This window comes from Pan paniscus, chromosome 2 (assembly GCF_029289425.2).
Source record: "Pan paniscus chromosome 2, NHGRI_mPanPan1-v2.0_pri, whole genome shotgun sequence".
Lineage (NCBI taxonomy): Eukaryota > Metazoa > Chordata > Mammalia > Primates > Hominidae > Pan > Pan paniscus.
Genome location: NC_085926.1, coordinates 106,856,816 through 106,879,478, shown reverse-complemented (window position 1 = coordinate 106,879,478; position 22,663 = coordinate 106,856,816).

Below are 22,663 nucleotides of genomic sequence, written 5' to 3'. Positions count from 1 at the left end.
CTGGATTCTAGTGACCTTTGACAAGTCACTTTACGTCTGAGTCTTGGTCTTCTCCGCTCTTGAAATAAGAGAAACAATTGCTGAGTTTCCTTCCACCTCTAATATTGTATCATTCCATGAGACTTTCACAATGCAGGAAATGATGGCTTTAGCACCTCAAAAGGATTAATTGTTTAGAAACAAAATTGAGGAAAAATTTTTTTACATTTGATTTAAATGGCAAGCCCAGATTTCTTTGGACTGTTCTGGCCACTGAGTCTGATTGCTGCCTATGGACTCTACGTCACGGGCGATTTACTTTTTTCCTACACCTAATTCTGAGTGCTCTTCATCAAGCACAGAATGGCAGGCCAGTGATAGGCTGTCTACATAAAAGTTACCTGGAAATCTTTCAACATGAAAGAAAATGTGTATCTCTGATAGTCATGGTTGGTTGTAATGCGTGACCAGGTGTGGAAACCATAACTTCTCACATCTCTTTGAGCGTCCCATCCCCATGGTTGCCATGGAAATGGCCAGAGTCCATCCACATTCTATCTCCTAGCATTGACCTTTAAAGTACCTTGGGGCCATGGAGTCCTGCATATTTCCTTTGTAAAATATAAGAAAAAGGTCACAGGCTTCCATGCATGCAGATCTCGTCTCCACCACTCGCTAACTCTATCACCCTGGGTAAGTCATTGTACCTATTTTACCTTGATAAACCAGAGTTTCCACACCCACGAAATGAGATTTCAGGTATCTGGTTGGGTTACTGTGTGGATGACATGAGCTAACACACATAAATGTCTAGCATGGTGCCCGGCCCTCATCATGTATCAGTGCATTCTGGCACCTCCAACTTTTAGAATCTTTAAGGCCTCAGGTACATGAAGCTAAGGTTGCTTCTTAGGGAATATTCCCAGTCTGACCTAGAGGAAGGCTATATACTTGTCCAAGACACTTTAATATCTTGGCTCTTGAGTCACATTTAATTGGCCATTCCAATGAGGTCTAAGAATATAACCATCTATAAACAATTATCTCTGGACGGACAAAATCTATCAAATACCAACAGGACTTTTTTTTGACTGGCCCTCAAACTTTACCATCATTGGTATAAAGATTATACCAATCTTTAAGATTTTTCCCCATGCTCTTAGAATGACCCTGAGCCCTCACCTGTTTTCATGGAAAAGTCTTACAATTAGATGGCATGGTTGGCCTCTATTCCACACATGAATATTACTCCAGCATAGATGTTTATTTCTTCCAACCATACACTTCACATTTCTGTAATAACTTACACTTTTAAGGAGCATTTTAAGAAACGTAACATCAAAATTGATAGCAATTCATTAAGATAATTTTGATATACATGTAGCTATTATGACTATCATTTAATACCTATTATTCAGATCGGTATATATGAGAAAATTAAATTGAAATATGTCTAGAATTTGAACCCTTTCTGTACCATGCTACTATCTCTTACCCTACCGGCCTGTGCTAGGCTGTCACTATGTCTCATCTGGATTATTCTAGCGATTTCCTAACTAATCTCCCCACTTCAATCCTTGTCCCTCCACAGTCTATTCTCAATAGAGCAGCCAGAGTGATCCAATTAAAGCAGGAGGCACACTGACTTGATCTTTACAAATTATATGAATATATCAAATTATTACATGTACCCCCAAACTATGTACATCTATTATGCATAAATTTAAAAAAGAAAAAATAATCTTACCTATAGATAAAACGTATATTGGCACAGGAAAATGTTCATGAGTGGTTGCTGAGTGAAAAAAAATTATGCTATAATAAAAATACATATTATTGTTTTAAAAAAGCATAAGGCAGATCCTGATTTAAAACTCTCATGTAGCTCCTATTTTCATTCAAGATAAAAGCCAAAGTTCTCAGAGTGGCCTTTAGGGCTTTGCATAATCTACCTGCTCTTCTCCCCTTATTTTTCTCGCTTCATTTGCTGCTACTCTTGCCCTCATTCACTCCACTTCAGCCACAGAGGCCACTTCTAAACCACTCCAAGCACAGCCCTCCTCAGGGACTTGGCTCTTGCTCTCCTCTGCCTGGGATATTTACCTCCAGAATATCAACACGACTTTTTCTTTCACCTCCATCAAGCTTTTGCTCCATTGAAGCTTTTGCTAAATTGTAACCTTCTCAATGAGGCCTTTCCTGACCACCTTTCTAAATTGCAAAAGTCCATTTCCTTCACCCTCACACCCTCTATGCTCCTACCCTACTTAATTTTAGAAGTAATGTTAGAAGGTAGTGTTTGCTATCTTCTAACCTACTATGCCATTGTTTATTTTGTTTATTCTTTGTTTGTCTTCTCTGGAATATGAATTCTACAAGGCAAAGATTTTTGGCTCTTCAGTTTATTAACAGATACTCAGCACTTAAGACGCGGCCTAGTGCATAGTAGGCACTTAACAAATATGTGGAATGAACAGAGGAAATACAAACCTTGTCAATAATTACACACCTTAAAAGTGACAGAGCTAACAAAACTCAATTTCTTTCATACTATGAAAGAAATTCAGAGTCTTTCATACTATGTGTCCCTTCATTAGATCGCAGAAGTCATAATGGGGAAAATAGTCTTTTCTGTTATCCTTCAAATTAATTTCCATGGGATCTCATATCATCCAACTGATGCTGCCATTTAAAAAATATTTTTGAAATTGGCTTTTAAGCAATTGCTTGATCACACAAGAAAATCATAATGTTATCATCATATGATCACCCAGCTGCTGATGGTTTTGGTTTTTGATCTGTAGTTTTCTTACCACAGTAACATTTGTTTATCTGTACTCTGGTCACCTGACTTGATCACTAATTGTTTCTGGCTTTTTCCAGAATTCAAAATATATCCTGAAAAAATAGAATGATGTACCACCACTAAATGCAAAACGGTTCTCAAAATATAAATAGATTTTTTAAATACTTAAAAACACAAAACTATGTAATCAAAAAATTAAAAAGAAAAGAATAAGTTAAATTCGTTTGTACAAGTATGACAAACACATCTAACATATTTAAAATACAAAACCTCAGACAAATTTACAAGAACAACACGAAGATTCCAAAGATGGGGAAACTATCAGGATAGAAAATTTGCAAAGGAGAAAATACACTGACTACTAAACATACAAAAAATATTTTAGGGTCACAGATGATAAGAAAAAAACCCACGAATTAAAACAAAACTTAGAAAACAATTTTATATGTCAAATTTAAAGTTGCTTTGAAAATCAATCTGATGGTAACATTCGGAGAAGGAGGTTGACAGGTTTGTACTGTTTTTACAACTTTTTTGTAAGTCTGAAATTGGTTTAAAGGTTAAAAAAATGCTCTGTTCAGTTTTATTGATCTATTTGTCTATTCCTGCATCAATACCATATTCTGTAAATTACTATAACATTACAATAAGTGTTGATATCTGATATCTGCTTTCTTTTTTCTTCTTGCAATTTCCTTGGCTATACCTGACCCTTGGTATTTTTATGTAAAATGTAAAGTCAGCTTGCCAGTTTTCACAAAACCACTGCTGGGATTGTCTATGAGAATAACATTGAATTTATAGGTCAGTTAGGGGAAAGAAAAGTGAAAGACAAAAATGTAAAAGTGAAAGAGAAAAAATGTGAGCTGTAACAATAGCACACCGAGTGTATCTTCCTCTTTTATCTCTGTGAGCTCCTCTCCTAGGTCTTGTAAAAAGAGTAAAGCTGGACCTGACCAGAGCTTGGATCTCTCCAGATTTACTGTCTGGTCTAATTGGTATACAGTTTATTTTTCTATGTGGAGGATTCTTTTCTGATAAATATTAAACTGGTATGAAAGATAAAGCTCTTGGCCGGGTGCGGTGGCTCACACCTGTAATCCTAGCACTTTGGGAGGCCGAGGTGGGTGGATTGCCTGAGCTCAGGAGTTCAAGACCAGCCTGGGCAACATGGTAAAACCCCGTTTCTACCAAAATAATAATAATAAAAAAATCAGTCAGGCATGGTGGTGGGCACCTGTAGTCCCAGCTACTCGGGAGGGGGAGAATCGCTTGAACCCGGGAGGCGGAGCTTGCAGTGAGCCTAGATCGAGTTGTTGCATTCCAGTCCTATTTTAGCAGGTGTTTATGTCATGATTTCAGGTAAATTGATGACTTTGCTTACATCAGCTTAGGAGTGGAGGATAAGAATTACTTTCAGTAGAACAGTCAACAGCAGAATCCTAGCTTGACATAGCTTCAGCAAAAAGGAAAATATCCTCACACATGTAACTTAAACATCCAGACAGCTGGATACAAGGGCTCAAATGACGATGTTATCAGCTCTCTGGATCTCTCATCTTTGTTTCTCTCTCTGTACTCTGGCCTCATACTCTTCTTCAGTGTCCTCTCTAAGGCTGAGATAGATGGCCACAAATGAATCTAACCCAATTCTCCATCCCCAAGGAAAACAGTCCCTTCCTCCCACCCGCTCCACCAACACCCATGTATCAAATCTGAGGGAAGCCTGTGCTGCTTGAGACTATTGTCTGTATCAGCCACTGTGCCTAGGAAGGTGGAGGGTATGTCTAGCTTTGCTCACACACACACACCTTCTTTGTCTTGGTGTATATTGTGGGATGGGGGCAGGCTGCATGGGGAGCCATCCTCAACCTCACCTGAATCTCAGAAATGGGTTTCCTACAGCAGAGAGGAGTTCTGTTTCCAGAAGGCAGAGAGCTGGACAGGCAAGATTAGCACATGGTGCTAAAGTTACAAAAGTACTGAGCCTCATTTCACATCACATATGGTACAAAGCTAAGTGAATGACAAAGTAAAGCAAAGCATCTTTTGTTAAATACTGTAGAAACAAACTATTATAGAATTAATGCAAATTTTAAGCATTGTCTGAAATTTTTTTTAAATTTAAGCATGGTCTAAAATACTGTAGAAGTCCTTTCCTATTAGGACTTTACCCCTAGATTTATTGAGGTAAAATTGATGAATTAAAATTGTACATGTTTAAGAGATACAACATGATGATTTTTTTGATGAATTAAAATTGTACATGTTTAAGAGATACAACATGATGATTTTATATGTGTATACATTGTGAAATGATTACCACAATTAAGTTAATTAACACAACCATCACCTCACATGTGTCTGTGGTGAGAACACTCTTTTTTTTTTTTTTTTTTTTTGAGACGGAGTCTCGCTCTGTCATGCAGGCTGGAGTGCAGTGGTGCGACCTCGGCTCACTGCAAGCTCTGCCTCCCAGGTTCAAGCCATTCTCCTGCCTCAGCCTCCCCAGTAGGGGGTACTACAGGCGCCGGCCACCACACCCAGCTAGTTTTTTTAAAAAATATTTTTAGTAGAGAAGGGGTTTCACCGTGTTAGCCAGGATGGTCTCGATCTCCTGACTTTGTGATCTGCCTGCCTCAGCCTCCCAAAGTGCTGGGATTACAGGCGTGAGCCACCGTGCTGGGCCAAGAACACTTTTTTAGCAATTTTTGAGCATACAATATAGTATTATTAATTATAGTTGCCATGCTGTACAATAGATCCCCGGAATCTATTCATTTTATAAGTTTGTGCCCTTTGACAAACATCTTCTAATTCCCCTGACCCCACAGCCCCTGGCAACCACTACTGTACTCTGCTTCTCTGAGTTGGACTCTTTTAGATTCCAAGTACAAATGAGATAATGCAGTTTTGGTCTTTTTGTGTCTGGCTTATTTCACTTTGCATAAAGCCCTCAAGGTTCATTCACATTTTCTCATATAGAAGTATTTCTTCCATTTTCATGGCTGAATAATATTTCTTTAAGTATATATGTACTTAAAGAATTAATACTTAAAGAAATATTATTTAAGAAATTTTCTTATCCATTTTCTTTATCCATTCATTCATCCATGAGCATTTCTCTAAGTACTCAGGACTATTCCTATTGCTAACATGATCCCCATAAGACTTTGGCACGTTCCCACTGCCAGCTGGAGAATGTACCCCCAATCACCTACTAATAACCACTGCTCCAGGCACTGGGTGAACCCTCCCAATTTCCCTTCATCACTTCAGTGACCACAATCCTGGCTGCTCATTAGAATCTCTCGGGAAGCTTTACAAAATCCCGAAGATCGGGTTATACCTGAGGCCATGTGAATCAGAATCTCTGGGATTGAGACCCAGACTTCAGCAATTTTTAAAGGTCTTTGGGTGATTCCAATCTGCAGCCAAGATTGGGTACCTGATCCAGTGGATGGCAGCCTATATGCTGACTCATCCTAGACAATCCTTGCTTTCCTACTGGAGTGATAAAACATAGAGGACTAAGATTGAATAATGACCTGAGAGGGAATGGACCAGAAAGTATTACAGCTCTGTCTGCATTGGTTTTAGGCCATGAATCCCAAACAAGAAGCTGATGGGCCAGACCCAATCATTTATGGTACCCACAGCATATTTTAACAATTAAAAAAAATCACATGATTTTTAAATCTTGTCTTGAAATTTAAAGATGGAGGCAATACTGGGCAGCAACTAGTGAGCTGCTGTTGAGTAACAACAACCTTCTTGAGGCAGAAAATGGATTTTCCGGTTTGTCATAGTTTTGTCACTCTCTTTTAACACAGATATAAAGATGCACTGATGCAGATATAATTGAGATGTAGGTATAGATAGAGCCACTATGGCTATCACAGGGACATAAAGGAGATGCTGACAGATCTCAATGATTCTCTTCTCCACGTAGGCAAACTTAACACCTTGAGGCAGAATTCATTCAATGCAATTATTTAATTCAACAACCACAAATAATAGCATGTACAGTACATTCCAATTTACAGAGAACGTTCACACTCATTTTTCATCTGATCTTCATAGAAGTTACATGCAGAAGGCTTTATTATGCTTCCTACTTCACAGATGAAAAAATTGAGGCTCAGATGATTTCAAGAGATTTTAGGTCATTAAGTCCCCAAATCAGGACTTGAATATATGCTTTTTATCTTAAATCCCATACTCTCAATTACAACATGTACTCCTCCCCAAAGAACAATAACAGCTTGAAAGGCATGTTGAAAAGATGTCATGGGTAATGGAGCTAGAAAACTCTAGGATCTCTGGGTGCTGATTACATGCATAAGGCATCCTCAGACCATACCTAGCGCAAGCTAAAACCGGTTACAGCTGCCTGCCTGCTATAAAGCAGGGCCTTAAACTCACGATTAATTTGGCTAAGGGCCAAACAAGCACCATAGGTACCGTAAACATTAATTTGTACTTTACTTATCCAGAAATTTTGAAAAATTTAAACCTTTCTAAACTGAAGTTCACTTTGAAACTTATACAACTCCATAATATTTACCAAACATATGGCAAAATATAATTTGCTAGGGATTCAGAAAGGAAATTGACAAAATATTTTGATTCCTTGACTCTTGAATTTCATATACAGGATTTAGAGAGAAACTCTATTTCAGAAATAACTATCTATCTAGATTGACAGTTTCTGATTTGTCACTATTTTCTCCTTATTGAAGGTAAATAACTTGGCATTGTGCCTGGATATGTAGTGTAAATGAACAGTACATTTTAGTTCTTATAATTATTACAATTATCCTTCCAATCTTTTTTACAGCTGACTTTTTATTTGGTGTGTCCTTGCCATGGTTTCTTGCACTTAGTATACATTTTTAGTTACATTGAATAAATGTTTGTTACATTGAACCAAGATAAACAACTTTGTAAATTTTGATGTACAAATTCCAAAAAGATCCTTGGTGGAGATTTTGATAAATTCTGCACTCTAGAATATGCAAAATGTTTTTAGAATAATGTGATGATACCTATTAAAAGTTAAACAATTAGTTTATTAATTTCAAATCTCTTTTTAATAGTGAAGTACTATAGCAAATATTTACTGATTAATGCAATTTAATAATCACTAATTTATTAGTCTGTAAATTGGGCTTTCCTCTCATTCAGTCTGGTTTCTCTCAGTTGATCCAGTGAAACTTTACTGTAAAAAAGTTACTTTTATAATTGTAATTATCATAGTAACAAATTTTAAGACATTATCAACTAAAACTTGAGGAAAAAAAATTGATGAAATTCCAGAATTTAATTTTATATTATATGTTTAAAACATCATGATATCAGAGGGAAAGATAAATGTCAAATGCACGATTCCTAAAACTCAGTAAGAAAAAGACAAGCAACTATGTGGAAAAATGCATAAAGTTTGGAAACAGAATTATCTCACAAACATATGAAAAGACATTTAGCCTCACTGGTAATCAGAAAAATACAAAATAAAGCAATAATTGTTTTATTGTCAGACTAGAAAAAAAACAAAGGAATAATATCAAAGTTGGTATCTAGGATGGATGAGGGCGAAGAAGAGTCCTCATTCACTGCTGTGGAAATATCATAATCTCTCAGGTCACTGGTTAAAACTAAATATGTGCATACCCTATCAGCCTGGGTTTCCTCCTTTTTAAATCTACTCTAGAGAAACATTCACACATATGCTTAAGGAGACATATACAAGGATACGTATTGCGGCTTTGTAAGAGGGAAAGTTGAAAACAAATTGTCTATCAATTTGGAACAGGTAAGTAAACAGATACACTTGCATTAGTTGGGGATTAGTTCCTGTTGTACACAATAGATAATTCAATTTGGAGTGTTCTGACCAAATGCATTATTTTTTTTCACACTGCAGAATTTAGAGGTAGTTGGTCCAGGGCTGGTGTAGCAAATTCAAAATATCATCCAAGTGTCAGGCTCCTTCTGTCTTTCCGATCTGCTGCCTGTAAGTGTTGCTCCCAACCGCATGGTCACAGGGGGCTCCTGACCCCTCTCTCTGAGCGTCACAACTGTGTTTCAGAAGGAAGGAGGAAGGGACGGGACATTGTGACAGCAGAGTCGGTGGCATTTGAAAAGCTTTTCTAAAAGCCTCACATAGTGACCTCCACTTCCAGATTTGGGCCAGAACTGTGTCATGTATCACCCTAGCTACAGGAGAGCATGTAGCATTTTATGTGGGCATGTGGTGATTCTAAATAAAATCTGGAGGAAGGAGGAAGGGTAGAATAGATCCTGGATTGGCAAACAGCTATTCCTTCAACAATACTCATAAACGGAATATTGTTAGGGATGTGCCAGATCCAAAAGAATCAAACTAGATAGATCTCTGAGACATGATGAATGAAAAAACCTATTGTATAATGCCATTTATACACTCACACCCATGCATATAGACACAGAGAACAGGAAACTAATACAGAGGGAAAGGTCTGGAAGGATGCACACCAAATCCTAAGAATGATGAATTGTGGGAGTAAAAGTTGTGAATCTCTAGTTTATTGATAATTCAGGATGAAGTGGACATGGAGATATGTTGTCCAGATCCCCTTTTAAGGAAGGACTTGCTGCCAGTCACAATGTTTTCAGCAGACAACCTCCAACTGCCATCCCCTTCTGCGGTTGCTTCAGGTGCAAAGCTGCCTCACTCAAGGTTATGGCCCTGGATGGCAGGAGTGGGTGGCCCACATTCACCAACTAACTGATCAATGGCAGAGTATAAAGGCCCAGCTATTTTGGATCAATATTGAGCACTCTAATGGCCATTTATCTCCAGAGCCACCCAGTGGAATCAGCTGAGGCTGTTCAGCCTGCATTGTGGCTAATTTTCCCCTTTCCCCTGTTTCCTTCTCTTCGCTTTCCACAGATGTTGTTCAAGAGTCCTTCATAGCAAACATTCTGCACACCCAAGTCTGTCTCGGAATCTACTTCCCAAAGAACCCAACCTGTGAGAGTGTTCGTTCTGTTGTAAAGTGATATGTGTGTTCCTGAAACACCAAATATTTTGTATAATTGCACACTAAAAATAGCCAGGCTTATGAAAAAGATAGGATTGGGACAAACTATTCAAAATCTATCTGACTGTATAAGTGGAGAACCAATAAAATCAACTTTAACAGTTAATCTCCAACCACAATCAGTAGATCCCTACAGCCTTAAACCCTGATTCCTGTTTTCTTCATCAGGGCATCCTCAGGGCATTTGCTTCCAGTAGAGACCAGCTTCGTCAAAATTAAAAAGAAGGAGCAGCTTTTTTTAATCAATCACTTTTTTTTAAACCCAGGGGAAAATATTTCCTTCACAACTGCTTCGTCTGCACTCATGGCTTCACCAGATAGCTTACAGGTATGGAAATCGAGGCAGACCAGTTACTACTTGGACTAAAGGAAGGCACTCCTGCAGGATTTCCTCTTTTTTCTGTCAAGGTCTTCATATGTTGCTAAGACTTTCTCTTTAATTACAAGAAAGCTTGTTGTGATCACTTCAAAATACTAGTAAGATACAAAAATTTCATGTAGGAATCAACGCAGCTTCTGTGCTATACTGACATCAATCCTTGATTATCATTACAAACACAAGACTTGAAAGAGACAAGACTGATGTGTTATTTTTATTTTATTTTATTTTATTTTGAGATGGAGTCTCGCTCTGTCCCCCAGGCTGGAGTGCAGTGGCACAATCTCAGCTCATTGCAACCTCTGCCTCCTCAATTCAAGCGATTCTCCTGCCTCAGCCTCCCAAGTGTCTGTAACTACAGGCACCTGCCACCAAGCCCGGCTAATTTTTTGTATTTTCAGTAGAGACGGGGTTTCACCATGTTAACCCAGATGGTCTCTATCTCCTGACCACGTGATCCACCCACCTCAGCCTCCCAAAGTGCTGGGATTACAGGTGTAAACCACCGCACCCAGCCTATATATATATATATATATATTTTAAAGGAGACTCCATTTGTGTATTATTTCTATTAACATTTAAATAATGGAAGAGGAATACTGAAGAGAGGCAAACCAAGTATAAGAATGATAATTTGGTATAAGCTTGGAATAACAGAGTCACAGCACATTTTTTTCAAGTTCCTGGACCTCTCTGGACACTAATCCCTATAAAGTATTATTTTTTGTCCATTTATTGTTATTTGTAGGTTTACTGATCTGCCATCATCTAAGTTCGTCTTACCTACTGCTATGGTATGAATGTGTTCCCTCCAAAATTCAGGTGTTGCCAATGTGATAGTATTAAGAGGTTGGGCCTCTTAAGTATCAAGAGCTGATTAGGCTATGAAGGCTGTTCCCTTATTAGTGGGATTGAGGCCCTTATAAAAGTAGCTTCACATTGTTTTTAGCTGTCAGGAGGCTTTTGCCTTCTGCACATGTGGCTGCAGCGAGGAAGCTGTCACTTGACCAGGTGCCAGTGCCTTGATCTTGGACTTGCCAGTCTGCAGAACTGTGAGTGAATAAATTTCTGTTTTTTCATAGAGTACCCAGTCTGTAGTGTTCTGTTATAGTAGCGCAACACTGTTCTTCTACCCTCAGTTCATTTAAGGAATAACTGTGTACCAGGCAGAGCGAGGGTGCCGTTCTCACTTGACTTCCCCAAATTGTTTTCTGGTATCCCAGATTGCAAAACATGTTGAAAGGCAATAGTTTGGTGCAGTAGAAATACATTAGGGTCAAACTAAATGTGGACCAAAGAGATGTGTGTACTGCTTCGGTGATGTGTTTTAGTTGAAATAGTTCTGACAGACAGGCTTAAAGGCAGGGGACAGCTTGCCAATGTTCTCTGAGTCAAAGTGACTACCGTCAGGTTTACAAAAAATCATGTGTAGTCTATGTTACTCTAGCGAGAAGTTTATTAGGTTTGAGATGCCTGTGAGAATTGGGCTATGACTTTGGTGGAAACTGTGTAAGACAAACAACATCCTTGCTGATTCTTGACACGCCGGTGACGTTTTCCTGGAGAATCTAGGTTGTTTGGGCTCAGGGTTTTTGTTTTCACTTACTTCTACATATCTATATTTTAAATGTATTTTATTCTCAGATAAATAGTTTTTCTTCTCCAAAGGGGAATAGATTTTTGTTTTAGATGGTAAACAAAGTTCTGATTTAGCACACCTGTCTCATATTGATAGGTGTCTCAAAAAGAAAGTCTACATGAAAACCCACCACTGCATATTGCTACAAACTCTGAGGAATAGATAAATATAACTCTCAGCCCACACAGTCCGGCTGGAGGGGCCATAACATCATCTTTCTAAAAATGAATATAAATTCTATTTTCAGGTTACCACTCTTCTGGGTAATGAAAATGTAATCTCAATTTAGGAGCTCTTTCCCATCCTCCTCTTTTCATCTGTCTAGGAAACTTATCAAATGGCAATATATAGGAAGGTGGGACCTGGTCTTTATTGCCATATATCCCGCTGACTTCTGTTGTAATCAGTGATCATATCAAAATATATTTTTTAAATGTCTAAAAGTGAAAATGGCACAGGCAAAGACAATCAAAATGGATGTCTGCAGTAACTAACTAGCACAAGCAAACAAGCACATACTGAAGTTCTTGTTCTTCTGGTCTGCAACTATTGGTCCACCCAAGCTACAGTTACATCTCTTTGCCCCTATAGAAAAACCTTTTCAAGTTTCTGTGCCATGTGCAAGTGCTTCTCAGATGCTTTAAATGCAGTATGCTACTCCTATTCTACTTTTGGCCATGGAAACTGTCTTCTCTACTCCTCTGCTCCTTAGGACATAGGTAAAATTATGATCCTTGCATCTTCCTAGAGATAGCCAAGAATCTGGTTGTGCAGGGAGCCAGTGAGTTACCCTGGTCTTCAGTTCCTCATGCTTATCAAGGTTTAAATTGGATTTGGACCAGGTTAGAGAAGGGAGTCAGGGACCAGAAATGGTCAGAGTACAGATAATTTTCAGACATACATCTCAGCTTCTAACTTTGTTTCCAACTCTCTCCTCCTTTTCTGATCCAAAGACTTTTTCTATAATAGAGGGGACTGTAGACTGTGTCTCCAAATATATCTCCCCAAATCTATTGTTTAGGGTGAAATTTTTATGGTCTGGGTCCTTTGAGGCTCTTAGGCCTTGGCTTTTGACAACCAAGAGTCTTTTTTTTTTTTTTTTTTTTTGCTGTTGTTTCATACCCACTCAGGCAACAAAATGCTGCTGACTAAACAAAAGAATGTTCACTGCATAATAAGGAATACAAGGAATGGCAAATGTATGGCTACTCTATATTTCAATATTTATTTTCCATATCTGCTTCAGGCACCTGACCCATCTGTCAAGACTATACACAAACATCTCAAGCACAAAAACAGTCTTCCTCTTTGAAAGCTTGCCCAGTCTTCAGATTGCTCTATTAGAAAGTTATTTGTTAGCCAGGTGCAGTGATGCATGCCTGTGGTCCCAGCTACTCGGGAGGCTGAGGTGGGAGGATCGCTTGAGCCCAGGAGGTTGAGGCTGCAGTGAGCTATGATTGCACCACTGCACTCCAGCCTGAGTGACAGAGCGAAACCCTGTTTCAGGAAAAGAAAAAAAAAAAAAAACAAGAGAGAGAGTTATTTGTTATAATGATCTGAAATCTATCTAACTTCCACAGGGGCAGACCTTTTTCCCGAGAATATTAAAATAAAGAGAAAGGGAAACAGTCAGTCACTCTTACAGTATCACTTCCCTCCAGGTCTCTCTTCAAATAGCCTCTTCTGTTTATCACCTTACCAACCCAAAGGCAGAACCCAAACCAGTATGTAGAATGCAAAGTTAACTTTTTGGAATCACAGTTTTCTGTAGCTCTTTTGTCATCCAAATTCCTGCCTAAGACTTTCAATTAGCAGTGTGGGCAACCAACTCTTAATCAGTATGCCTTATTTCCCAGTGACAAGACCAATGGCATGTGTTTGAGGGAGGTAATATATTGGTCAGTGGAATTTGGAACCCTCCACAGGCCATGTGAGGGTCTACAAGGCTCTACGTAGTCTGGCTTTTTCCTTATCTCCAGCCTCAACTCATACAACATTTCCCCTGTGCTTTCTCCACCCCAGACACTCACCCTTTTTTCCATTTGTCTTTGCTATGCTTCCTCTTAACATAGGGCATTTGCTCTGCTATACCTACCTTCAGAAATAACTTTTTCCCTCTTTGTCTGGTATTTCTCATCTTCAGACTTTAGCTCAAATAGCATAGCCTTGGAAATTTTCTCAATTTCGCTCCCAAGATCCTTTGTCTTTATTTTTCTAGAGTTACTGGTTTACATTTCTATGATTATTCATTTCCCCTATTCTAACAGTTTGCAGAGAGCTGGCAATTGGTAGGCACTGCACAAAAAATTGTTGAATAAATGAACTGAGAGATCGTACCTATATGTAAAGCTAGATCCAAGCCTACTTGTTGAGCAGGCCCTCTCCACTCTCTCTTACCTGTTTTCATCTCTGCATGCTTCCTTTTCCTCTTTAATTGCAGTGCCTGCTTCCAGCAGGCACTAGAATCAAATAAATGGATAAATGTGCCTAGTTTTCTTTTTTCTTCGAAAGGCCAATTACAGTCTGTGGTGATGATTATCCCACAGAGTCACCAGACCTTGTTTAATGAGCAACATGAATCTGCAGGGACATGCTGTTTCCCAGAATTGGGGTCAAAGGTTGCAAAGATGGGCTGCAAAAAACCGACAAAAGCCAGTGACAGTTTTTTATTTTTTCCCAAATGCCATTTATTCTGCCTAGTGATATTTACAGTGTATCCTGTCGTTGTAATAACACACCAATTAATGGGGAAAATGGCAGCTCATTACCCTATGAAATAGTAGAATTTTCAAATTGGCTGGATGCTCTCAAAAGCTTGTAATTTGTAATCACAAACTCTGCTCTTATTCTCTGTTCATATTCTCTGTTTAAAATGTAGCTTACCTTCAGATTAGATGTCATTATAAATCCTTTGACATACAACTTCCCTTTAGATGTAGCTCATTTAGATTGTGTAAAACATTACTAAAATTTCATTTTTCATGAAAATCAGATATGCTAATTTGAATATCTAAGGCAGACTTAAATTCTTAAGGACATTTTTTTTTTTTGAGACGGAGTTTCACTCTGTCGCCCAGGCTGGAGTGCAGTGGCACAATCTCGGCTCACTGCAAGCTCTGCCTCCCAGGTTCAGGCCATTCTCTTGCCTCAGCCTCCCGAACAGCTGGGACTACAGGCGTCCGCCACCACACCCGGCTAATTTTTTGTATTTTGTTAGTAGGGATGGGGTTTCACTGTGTTAGCCAGGATGGTCTCGATCTCCTGACCTCATGATCTGCCTGCCTCAGCCTCCCAAAGTGCTGGGATTACAGGCGTGAACCACTGCACCCGGCCAGGAAATTTTTATAAGTGGTGATGCTTTCTCAGTTTTCTTAGGGTTTCTTAGAAACCCTACCAAGGGCTAATATTTAGGAAATATTATTCATTCTGACCATTTGCTTCTTTTGAAAGATATTACTATACATTCCAGTGGTACAATTTTAAATGATAGTACATTATTTTAATCACACACACAAAAAAGCCACACCCACCCCCACCAAAACATTTAGGAAGGTAAAACGGTGACAATTTGGATGTGAACAGCTTACTATCTAACCAACCCAGTTTTCATTTCCCACAGCTATAATGGAAGCTGCTAAAGCTAAGGAAGGCCAGGTGTGATGGTGCACACCTATAATCCCAGCACTTTGGGAGGCTGAGGCAGGTGGATCACTTGAGCCCAGGAGCTTGAAATCAGCCAAGCAACATAGTGAAACCTTGTCTCTACCAAAAAAAATTTAAAAATTAGCTGGGATTGGTGGCTGCACCTGTGGTTACAACTGCTAAGAAGGCTGAAGTAGGATCGCTTGAGCCTGAGAGGTCGAGGCTGCAGTTAGCCATGGATGCGCCATTGCAGTCCAGCGTAGGTTACAGTGAGACCCTGTCTGATAAAAAAGCTAAGGAGTAAGACACATTTATAGGGAGATGATTTAAAGTAAGCTAAAAAGTACAATAGTTTATTTGAAATTGAACAAAAATAAATGAGGCAGGTATTTTGCTTATGATGCAGACATTTTGTTTATAATGTAATCTACATTACCAAGAATCCACACACAAGTATGGATATGGAAAACTAATCTGCTAACAATTCAATTACAGAAAAAAGAATTTAAAAGGCAAAAAAAAGTCACCATCTAAAGCATTGATCCCTTTAATCTTTTTTCAACACTGTCCATTTGAGGGGGAAAAGCTTTCTTTGGTCTTAACATTTTTACTTTGCAAAAAAAAGTATGAAATGTACTATATAAAGAAGATATGGGGATTTGTTCAATGATTCTGTTCAGTGATAATTTAAGAAGGATACTATTGAAAGCAAGCAGTTTGACTTCAAAATTTTATTTCTGCTATTTGGAATTTTCCTGAAATAATCTAAAAAGGTAGATTGTGACTCAACCATAAGTTTTGAGGACCTGAACCCCACATTCCTTTTTTAAAATTAGCCCTTTAATTTTAGTACGTGGTAGGTTATGACAGGTAATCAAGATTAAGACCAGAAGTAGGAGAGTGGGTTTTTGGAGATAGGGGACGGTGGAAAGTTTTGAGGAGACGCTGATAATCAAGATAATTGCATATGAAATGTAGTTCCTACATAGGAACCTTACATTGCTATTCTTTTTCCTGTTGATTGCTCAGAAATTCTGTTTTGAAAAAAAAATGTAAAATTTGTGCATTAGCAGTGAATGTCCAACATAATTAACATATTACAAATAGTTCAATGATCTCTCTTTGTAAAATAATTGGTGACTATACAAATAAAAATATATAGCTTTCTACACTGCCTTCAGTTCTAAGTTAGCAAATGCATATTTTATCTTTAGGGCAAGATCGTCCGTTAAAACATCTATTCTCTGCTTACTTTCTGTTTTGAAAATTGTTTAGTATTTTCAACTTCATCCTTTTAGGCAAAAACACATTTCAACAAAGCTAGTGTGGTCACAGCTAGCATACCTGTATAGTGATCGAATAACAATTTAAAATCCTAAGGTCATATTAAATGAGAAAAATAGAATGTGTTACTTGTTTTGGATCCTAGAACATTAAAATGCAGGTACGATGGTAGAAGATCAGTTGTATTTTCCTCTGTGACTTATTGGGCTCACTAGAAAAAATTGTAAGGAAAATCCAATTAATGGCCATGTAGCTCAAAGAAAAGGAAGTCCCTAACTAAATCCAGGTTATATAAACTAGAGTGCAAAGTTATTTTCTACAATTGCATTGTTTCCAATTGAGTGGATACCAAGTGTTCTTTTTCTTTCATTTTAGAAAAATCATTTCTAATAGAAATAGGAGAAGTAGAAGCAGCAGCAGCTACAACCCTAGGTACAGCTGAATATCCCTTAACCTTATAAACAAAAATGGAGTGGGAAAGATGCTTCGAGATCAGTCTAACCATAGGCCCCAATGAGCTAACTGCCTAGTGCATTCCGTAGGCTGAAAGATAAGTCTATGAGGCTTTTTCCTGCTAGGGCAGTGGTAATGATGAAGTGAGCAGAGACAGAAAGAGTCATTTATTAATGCATTCTTCAATTCATCAAGCATCTATTGTATATGGTAGACTTATATGCACCGGACTCTGGGATAGACCATATGGAGACAAAGTTAATAAAGCCAGACATGGACCATGTCCTTTTGGAGTTTACAAGCCAGAGGAGTTGTTAATCAAGTAAATTACATTATGAGTATAAAATTGCAACTCTGAACAAGCACTAGGAAAGGGCCAGACCAATTCAGCTCAAGGTTTTACAAACAATGTTAGTTCAGTTATTAATTCAGTGAACATGGAGGACATTATCTGGCCACTTTCAGAATATGTTTGAGATCTTGGAAAGGGTACATTTCAGTGCCTTTCCCTGTTTTTGCAAAGGCGTTGTTGTTGAATTGGTGCAAAAGCACAAGGGGGAAGGATTATGTAGGTTTTTCATTACCTGGAAGAAAACAAATATTTTTGAAAGAAAAAATATTTAATTCGATTTTAAATTAATTATAATTACTTGCCAATGTTGGTAATAGCACAACTTCAATCTTGGACTCAGATTGGTTAGCACCACTTTGTTTATTTTTCCATACTGATTTTCATGTATTTGCTTTTTTTAAAAATTAAACTTTTTATTTTCTGATAATTATAGATTAACATGTAATTATAAGAAATATACAGAGATCTTTCACTCATTTCCTCTAATGGTGACAGCTATCAAAACCACAGTAAAATATCACAATAGGTACTATATTACATTGACATTGACACAGTCAAGCTACAGAATATTTCCATCACCACAAGGATCTCGTGTTGCCCTTTTACAATCCCACCCACTTCCTTCCTGCCTCCACCTCCTCAACACCTGATGACCACTAAACTGTTCTCCATTTCTTTTCTTTTCTTTTTCTTTTTCTTTTTTTTTTATTTTGAGACGGAGTCTCACTCTGTTGCCCAGACTAGAGTGCAGTGGCACAATCTCGGCTCACTGCAACCTCCAATTCCCTGGTCAAGCGATTCTCCTGCTCAGCCTCCTGTGTAGCTGGGATTACAGGCACGCGCCACTATGCCCAGCTAATTTTTGTATTTTTAGTAGAGATGAGGTTTCACCATGTTGGCCAGGATGGTCTCGATCTCCTGACATCGTGATCCGTCTGCCTCGGCCTCCCAAGGTGCTGGGATTATAGGTGTGAGTCACAGCGCCCGGCCTAACTGTTCTCCATTTCTATAATTTTGTCATTTAAAGAATGATATATAAATAGAATTATACAATATGTAACGTTTTGGAACTTGCTTTTAAAACCCAGCATAATTCTCTGGAGATTCATTCATGTTGCATGTATCATTAGTCAGTTCCTTTCTATTGCTGAGTTAGTATTCCATGATATGAGTATACCATAGTTTGCTTAACTAGTCACCAGTGAAGGACATATGGGTTGTTTCTGGTTTGGGGTGACTATGAACAATGCTGCTATAAAAATTCAGGTATAGGTGTGAGATAAATGCTCAGAAGAAATTGCTGGGTTATATGGTAATTGCATGCTTCCTTTTTCAACAAATTGCCTTACTATTTTCCAAAGAGACTACCATTTTACATTCCCACCAGTACAGTGTGAATGATTCAGTTTCTCTACATCTCCACTAGCATTTGGTGTTGTCACTATTTTTTATTTTAGCCATTCTTATAGCTATGTAGTGATAACTCTTTGTAGTTTAAAAAAAAATTTTTTTTATTTTTTGGAGATGATGTCTCACTATCTTGCCCAGGCTGGTCTTCAACTCCTGAGCTCAAGGGATCCTCCTATGTCAGCCTCCTGAGTAGCTGAGACTACAGGCATGCACTATTGCACCTGCCTCTCTCTGTGGTTTTTAATTTGTGTTTTCCTAATGTCTAATGATGTTGAACACCTTTCAGTGTGCTTATTTGCAATCTGTATAACCTGTTTAGTGAAATATCTGTTCATGTCTTTTGCCCATTTTCCAATGGAATTTTTTTAACTGTTGAATTTTGAGGGTTCATTATATATTTTTAGATACTAGTCTTTTGTGAGATATGTGTTTTGCAAATATTTTCTTTCCATCTGTAGTTTATCTTTTCATCCTCTTAACAGGGTCTGGGTCTTTCACAGACTAAAGTTTTAAATTTGATAACAATTTTTCCATTTTTTTCTTTTATAGGTAGTGATTTTGATGTGAAGTCTAAGAAGTCTTTGACTAGTGCTAGAGCCCAATTTTTTTTCCATTTTATAGTTTTGCATTTTACATTTATGTCTGTAATCTATGTTGAGTTAATTTTTATATAAGATATAGGTCTTAGATTAATGCTTATTTTTTCATCTGTGGATGTCCAATTGCTCCAGCATCTTTAGTTGTAAAGGCTCTTTTCTTTATTGAAATACATTTGCAACTTTGTGATGAATCAGCTGGGCATATTTCTTGTGAGTCTGTTTCTGAATTCTCTATTCTGTTCCATTGATATGTATGTGTCTGTTCTTCTGACAATACTACACAATCTTGATTATCTTAGCTATATAATAAGTATTGAAATTGGGTAGACTGATTACTTTCGCTTTATTTCTCTTTTTCAAAATTGTTTTAGCTATATCTAGTTGCCTTGGCTGTCCACATAAATTTTAGAATAAATTTATTTATATCTTTAAAAAAATCTTTCAGAGATTTTGGTTTCCCTCATGAATATAGATGTGAAACCTCAGTAATATATTAGCAAATCAAATTCAGCAATATATTATGAGAATTATACACCACCAGCAAATGTAGTTTATTCCAGGGATGGAAGGTAGGTCTAATATTTGAAAATCAATCATATTAAAAGATCAAAGAGGAAAAATCACGTGATCATATCAATTGATGCAGAGAAGGCATTTGACAAAATTCAATACCCATTCAAGCTATGAATGTCTTTGGGTTTATCCTGCTTTTGGTTCAGTCAGCTTCCTTTTTTTTTTTTTTTTTTGAGACGGAGTCTCGCTCTGTTGCCCAGGCTGGAGTGCAGTGGCGTGATCTCAGCTCACTGCAAGCTGCGCCTTCCGGGTTCACGTCATTCTCCTGCCTCAGCCTCCCGAGTAGCTGGGACTACAGGCGCCCACCACCACGCCCGGCTATTTTGTATTTTTAGTAGAGATGGGGTTTCACCATGTTAGTCAGGATGGTCTCGATCTGCTGACCTCGTGATCCGCCCACCTCAGCCTCCCAAAGTGCTGGGATTACAGGCGTGAACCACAGCCCCCCGCCAGTCAGTTTCTTTTAATGTGCAGGTTTATGTCTCTTGCTGAATTTGGGGAATTTCTAGCTATGATTTCTTTGAATACCATTTCAGTCCCATTCTTTTTCTCCTCTCTTTTGGAAACACCAATGACATACATATTAGATCTGTTATAATCCCACATATTCCCAAGGCTCTGTTTATTTCATTCAGTCAGTCTGCTTTCCTCTCTTTTGTTCACACTGGGTAACTTTCATTGCTCAGTCTCCCAGTTCACTGATTCTCCTGTCCTCTCCATTCTGCTCTTGAGCCCATCCACTGAGGTGTTCATTTTGGTGGTTGTTCTAAAATTTCCCTTTGGTTCTTCTTCATATCTTTTATTTCCTTGCTGAGGCTTTCTAGTTCATCATTCCTCTCAAGCATGTTCGTAATTGCTCATCTATGTATTTTTGTTATGGCTGCTTTAAAATCTCTTTCAGATCATTGTTGCATCTTGGTTCTCTTGGTGTTAGCATTCATTGATTGTCTTTTGCCATTCAGTTGAAATCATCCTGGTTCTTAGTATTACTATGATGTGATGGTATTTTTTTTTTTTTTTTTTTTTTTTTTTGAGACAGAGTCTTGCTCTTTCGCCCAGGCCGGAGTGCAGTGGCGCTATCTGGGCTCACTGCAAGCTCTGCCTGCCGGGTTCACGCCATTCTCCTGCCTCAGCCTCCCGAGTAGCTGGGACTACAGGCACCCGCCGCCGCGCCCGGTTAATTTTTTGTATTTTTAGTAGAGACGGGGTTTCACCGTGTTAGCCAGGATGGTCTCGATCTCCTGACCTCGTGATCCGCCCGCCTCGACCTCCCAAAGTGCTGGGATTACAGGCGTGAGCCACCGCGCCCGGCTGATAGTATTTTTAAAAATTGAAACCTGGACATTTTTGTCTTATGTTAAGGAGACTCAATCATATTTAGACTATTTTAACTGGTTTTTCTAAGAGCTCTGACAAGTGTAGAGGGGCACTGCCTTGTTACCGCTAGGTGGAAGCAGAAGTCTAGGTTCCCTACCCAGCTTCCTGAGGACAGGTGGGAAGTCCTTGTTACTGCTAGATTGGGGGAGAGTTTCTGCTGCTGATGGGGTCTTCACTGACACTAGCGTGGGATGGTCTCATTGCTGCTGGTGACACTGAGTGTCCTGACTCTCCACTAAGTTTCTTCTGACGTCTTCTTCCCCATGTGGTAAGAGGAAGGGTGCCTCATTACAGCTGGGTAAGAAGTCCAGGGTCCTCCAGTGATCTCTGCAGATACCACCATGGGATAAATGGTGGGGCCTTGTTATCAGGATGGGTGGTTTTGGGATGAAAATCCTGCCTCGCTACTTGGACTTTGTTAACACTGCCCTGGTGGGAATTTTGGAATGCCTCATTGCAGTTTATTGAGTGAGGAAGTGTAAGTTCCCACAGTGAGTTTGTCTGCATGGGTGGGAGGGAGGCCACAGTTTTCTTCATGCTGTTTGAATGGAATAGAGAGGTTATAACTAAAAGTTTTCTGTCTCGCTAGGCTTCCCTATCCTGGTCCTTTTAGAGAGAGAAGGCTTTTCTGTCCGTGCTCATTGGCATTTTCAGGTCTCTGGCTTCTTCAGTTCCCAGTAAGGAATATATGATACAGGAAGGGAAACCGGGGAACTCACTGCTTTCTTGTTTTCTGGGTCTCTAGGGCCCTAGCTGGTCGGCTGTTTCTCTCCATATAATGTCCAGAGTTTTCTTACATATAATGTCCGGAGTTTTACTTGTATTTAACAGAGGGAGTAGGGATAAGTACTTCTACTCAGTCCTTCCAGAAGCAGAAGTCAGTCAATTAATTTTTCTGATTAATGCATTTTTATTCCACATGTAGTCTCTTCTTGAGTTCAGTAAATAAGAATCTAAATAATTCGCAAAGGAACATGGACATACCCAAAATATATGCCCAGAATCCAAACACTATTCACCTTCATCACAGTCTCTACTGTGGTCCAAACCACGACCGTCTCTCATCTGAATTATTGGAATGATCT